This window comes from Poromitra crassiceps (assembly GCF_964638095.1).
Source record: "Poromitra crassiceps genome assembly, chromosome: 8".
Lineage (NCBI taxonomy): Eukaryota > Metazoa > Chordata > Actinopteri > Beryciformes > Melamphaidae > Poromitra > Poromitra crassiceps.
The window spans coordinates 522,033-527,813 of record NC_139629.1 but is presented as its reverse complement, the minus strand read 5'-3'; positions in this window follow the sequence as shown (position 1 = coordinate 527,813).

Below are 5,781 nucleotides of genomic sequence, written 5' to 3'. Positions count from 1 at the left end.
ATGTGTCACATCTGATCCCTCTGTGAACACATTAACCCAACTATGGTATCAAACCCACATTACAGGGGAACCATGTAAGATGCTTTCATTGAACTGTCACCATAATCCCATTAATAAGCAGCAGAATATTCTAGCCAAGGACGCAGGGCTGTAAGATCAGTGAATTGTTCAGATCTTAGCGCCAGAACTTACAGTAAATGCTTTTGCGACACCGAGTCTGTATTGTTCGTCCGAAATTGTCACACGTTTTAAAATAAATACCACCTTTAGTCACTCGTGTTTACACACTGACTCCGAAACTTTTGTCCGTCATTAAAGTTTTGGGAACAGGTTCGATTTTCTGCCTTTTTCGCATCAGTCGGTAGCTTTTTGTGAGCTGGGACCCGTCTGTGTTTTCAGGCGACGGATTAAAAAAAAAACGCATACGAAAACAAACAGACCTTTAGAGTCTCTGGCAGTATAAATCCATCATACAAATGTATGCCTACAGTACAATATAACAATGACATCTGTGCAGTACCATGGATGTGGCCTCAAATAAGTGGCACGGTTTCACATGGCTCTCATTAGCAATATACTGTATACTTATACAGTATGTTGTGTTGAAGCATGCAGGAGCGGCTAACACAATCAACACAAGTAAGACTACCTTACATGTGTGTGTGAATGTGAACAGGGCACTCCTGAAAAAGAGAGCATTGCTCTCAGTGAGACTCCCCCTGTATAAATAAAGGTCAAAAAGAAAAAACAACAACATGCAGCTGACTAATTTGACAGAAGCTATTGCCGGAAACTATATTCCTCCTCCATTGAAATGATAATATTTGCAGTTAGTCTTAATCCTATCAAGTCAAAAACAAACACAGCAAGCTGTTGAGCAAGATGAAGGGTTAAGGCAACTTAAGTAAGGAACCAACCCCGTGTCTGGAAAACAAATTACCAATTGTACTTGGCCAATGTTCCCCCTGCTGCCCCGGTCACTGCTCCACCCTGTGCCGATCTGGGGAGAGCCGCAGACTAGCACCATGCTTCCTCCGAGACATATGCAGTTGCCAGCCACTTCTTTTCACCTGACAGCAGGGAGCTTCACCGGTAGGACGTAGCACGTGGGAGGATCACGCTATTCCCACTAGTTCCCTTCCACCCCGAACAGGCGCCCTGACCGACCAGAGAAGGCGCTAGTGCAGCGACCAGGACAAATTCAAGATTCAAGATTCAAGATTCAAGATTTTTATTGTTACTCCATGGTACAAGTATCACGTGTGAAATTCTTGTGCTGTGGACTCCGTTTACAACATAGTGCAAATATAACAGGGCATATGAGTGCAAAAACAACAAGAGACACAACAAGCAATAAGGCAGTATAGTGATAAGACAAGTCAGAGACAGTGGCATATTCACTGCACATAGGTGCACATGTCATGTGCATACTTTAGACGTGCTTAAACATTTTAAATTCGGCGTATTTGACATACAGGTGCAAATAGCATATTCCTTATTAAACATACAATTAAACTCGGCGTTTTAAATTCGGCGTATTTGACATACAGGTGCAAATAGCATATTCCTTATTAAACATACAATTAGGGCTGCACGATATTGGAAAAAACTGACATTGCGATATTCCCCGCCCATGCGATATATATTGCGATATGAAAAAATACAGATTTTCACCAGATTACCAGAATAGCTCTATTTGAAAGAAAATAATATTTCTAGAATGATTGGGATGATTTTGTAGAGGAGTCCATCTGATTTTGGAGGGGAAATTAGGTATTTTAATGTTTCTCAACCACTGGGCTGTGACAGGCCTCAGAGCGTCATCTATCAGGGTGCATACACATTTTGACCAATGGATTTCCATGACTTACATACATGAAAAAGTGAGTTATGACATTCTACTTTAAAATGTCACTAGCCTATACTTCACTTAGTGTAATGCAGCCTTTAAAACCAGGGAAAGACAACATGTATGCTGTATCACCATATTACCATCCAACATCTAAGATCATATAGTCTCAAATCACAATATGGATATAAATTTGATATATTGCCCACCCCTAATATTGAGTGCCAGAATCTACCTCCCAATGATGCTATTTGCAGAAAAACATTAGATTTAATTGATTATAATCACTGCTTTCAACTTCTTTCGTTCTAACGTTTCAAGAAATCAACAATGAAACACCGCTGCCACTTCACACATGGTTACTTCACACACTTGGTCTGACCCCCCTCCAGAAACTACCAAGTGGTACGCTCCGCATTTGGGGAGTTCCGGTTTTTGAGCGCACGCAGGGCAGTACAGAGACGAGGTTTTATTTCGTTGAAGCTCGGCTCCCACCTATTGCCATCTCTGCGTGGTACACGCTATCGAATGCTCTTACCTTTTATTACTTTAAAAGTGTCCTTTCCAACCATCCATTAGACCGTTGACAGGATGCAGACTGGACCCTTGGAAAATCCGGGGCGATCCTGACGGTCTCATGGTCTCCCATCCAATAGCAGGAGTAGAGGCGGGCACAAGCCCTCACGCCTGGAATTGGACCGGGAAAACACCACTCTTACCTGCATTCGGCCAAGGACAGACGTGTGAATTATTGCTCCAGATTAGCGTTAGCTTGCCCGACCACTTTCACTTCAACTGCTCCCCGTACATCGGCGTAGCGGACGGGAACCTCGGTCGTTGATTTTCCGGTCTGGAAGGTTACCTTCGCCTGGGCGGTGAAAGTTGGAGGCGAGCGACAAAGCTAAGTGTTTTTCACGTGTCGGCGGCTTTTAAGAACAAGCCGGTCCGAGTGTCGTTGTATGCTTGCTAATTGAATTGCTCTGTCTAAGCTAACCTCACGTAGAGATAACTCTCCGCTACTAGCGTCACGTGTTTCGTAGCTTAGTCTCGTTCTTGTGTTGGTTAACAGGTATTAGTCGGCACCACTGCCGACTGGCTTGCTAGAGTTAAGACCCGCTAAAATAGCCTGCCGCCTACGCGCGCTCGGTCTGCCACGTTCAGTGGTTTGTGTTAACTCGCTTGCTTCAGTGTTACCCACAAGGCGATAAAGAAGAGGATACATTAACGTTAACGTTGTTCGCCTGTCACTACCGCGTGTTCTAACAGGATGGCTAGTGTTAACAAGGCGAAGCGCTGTGCGGACAAGTGTGGCGCGTGGCTATCAGCCAAGGACTCGCACACGCTGTGTGTTGAATGCCTGGGACAGGCCCACGCAGATAGCTGCCTCGGAGATCCGGAGTTTTGCCTCGCCTGTACTGAGATGCCTCGTAGCACTCAAAAATACAGGGCAGACTTCTTCAGAGGCCACGCTGGCGGCGTTGCTGCTGCAGCTGAGCCCAGCCAGAGTCAGACTACCTCTGGGCCTGCTACCTCCGACACCCCGCTGCCTCTCGGACAGCAGCACGTTGACAACTCTCGGGAGGGCTCCCAGCACAGCTCCCAGGAGAGCTCCCCACGTGCTTCTCGTTTGGGTTCACAGCACGGCCACAAGGAGGGTTCCCAGCAGTGCTCCCAGGTGAGCTCCCCACGTGTGTCTCGTTGGGGTTCACAGCATGGCCACAAGGAGGGTTCCCAGCAGCGCTGCCCGCTGAAGCGCCCACGGCAAGATGCGCGGGGTTCCCGGTCGGGTTCGCAGCACAGCTACCAAAGAAAAAAGGTAGGTTCCCAACAGTGCTCCCCGCCGAAGCGCCCGCGGCATGACGCGCGAATTTCCCAACGCGGTTCTCGGTCGGGTTCACAGCACAGCTGCCAGGTAGGTTCCCAGCGTGACTTCCCGCCGGGATCACGGCAGTGCGAGCAGTATACCCGGCACAGTTTCCCAGCGGGTTCACAGCACAAGACGGGTTCCCAGCGCGGTCCCCACCTGCGTTCCCCACATGGTTCCCGCTGTTCCCTGCCCCCCTCCCCCAGGTCGGGTGAAGGTGCGGCTAACTCCCGTGTCTCGGAATGGGCTCGCCTTTCCGCCAAGATGGCCGGAGGCGGGGGACCCTGGGATGACTTCCTCGAGATCCACCCAAAACGGGATGATGAGGCCTCCCTGCTGGCCGGCCCGGGTAACCCAGAAAGGGCTCACCCCGGGGGGCTCCCCCCTCCTGACGACATCTCCTCTGAGATCTACCAGAGGGAGTTCAGGGAGGTCGTGGCCAGGGCTGTTTCCGCCCTCGACTGGGACTGGCCTACGCCCCCTACCGTCGAGAAGGACATGTTCACCGCCTCCCACTTCCGTGCCGTTGAGACGCCGCTACGGGGCAGCCTGCCCTTCTGCCCCGACGTGCAGCGTAGGGTTCAGCGATCCTGGACCAAACCCTACTCCTCTGAGGCCCCCATCCGACGCTTTAAGTGCTGGTCTAGCGTCGTGGAAGGGGCCCAATCAGGCTATGAACATCCCCCCCCACTGGAGAAGGCGGTGGCGGACCACCTGCTCCCAGGCCAGAAGAAGGAAGGGAAGCCCTTGCTCCCCTCCCCAGCCTGCAGGGAGACTGCTTCGCTCCTGGAAAAGTCCTATCTGGCGGCAGGCCAGGCGGCCTCCATGGCCAACACCATGGCCTTCCTGCTTAAGTATCATTGCTTCCTGGTAGACCAGGTCCAAGCAGCCCCCGAGCCTGAAATGTTCACTGAGCTACGCCGGGTCTCCGACTACGTCTTCAAGATGCTGGAGTGTGTGTCGGAGGACTCAGGGAGGGTCATGGGATCTTCAGTGGCCGCCTTGCGTCACCTCTGGCTGCAGCTCACCAGCCTGCGTGGCCATGAGAGGACGGACCTCCTCAACGCGCCCGTTTGCCCTACCGGGCTCTTCGGTTCAATGGCGGACCTCGCCAGCAGGGCCCAGAGGCGGCGTGAGGACACGGAGGCGGTCGGCAGAGTCCTGCCGCGCAAGACCGGGGCGACCCATCACACAGCGAGGCCACCCCCTGCCCGAGGTCGTTCGACGACGACCCGCGGCAGCCCTGCAAGCCGTCCACGGGACAGGCAACCCCAGGGGTGGTCCGGTCCCCCAGCCAATGCAGACAGGAACAGCTCGAATGCCCCAAGGAACGCGGGGCCAACACCTCCGCAGCCAGCCTGGACTGGCGCGGGTCGAGGAAGCCGTGCCCGCCGCAGCAGGGGCTCCCGCCGTAACCCTGACAAGTCGGCCACCGCGACCGGGCCCCGAGGCCCGGCGCGTACCTAGCGGTCCCCCGGGGGGGGGAGGGGCAGCCTCCACGCTGCCAGGACCTGGCGTCCCACAGTGTTGTCGAGCGCCGAAGAGAGCCTTGCTCAGTACGTGTCCCTTGCCAGCGAAAGCTGCGAGGTGCTCGGAGGGCACCTCACCATCTGCAGGCCCCCCTGCTATTCCCCCCCCACAGCTGTCGTCGCACCAGCCGGGCAACGACCTCCTGCGGCCTCCGGGATGCAGCCCCCCCGGGCTGGTCCTGCTGGGGCCGCACACCACGGGCGACGACTCGCCGCGGCCTCCGGGACGCAGCTCCTATGGGCTGGTCCTGCCGGGGCTGCACGCCATGCCGCCACGGCCTCCGGGACGCACCCCCCCTGGGGACGTCCTGCTGGGGCCGTGTGCCGTGGCGCCTCAGGATCATGTGCCAAGGGTAACCCCGACACAGGGCACCAAACCTGCCCTGGCAAACAGCCTCCCCCTGTGGAAGAGGCTGTGCAGACCCACACCGTGGGTGCTGCGAACGCTGGAGAAGGGCTACGCGCTGCAGTTCGCGGCCCCCCCGCCGGCTTTCACGGGCATCCCTGTCTCAGACCTGGCGGATGCGGACTCCATGGCT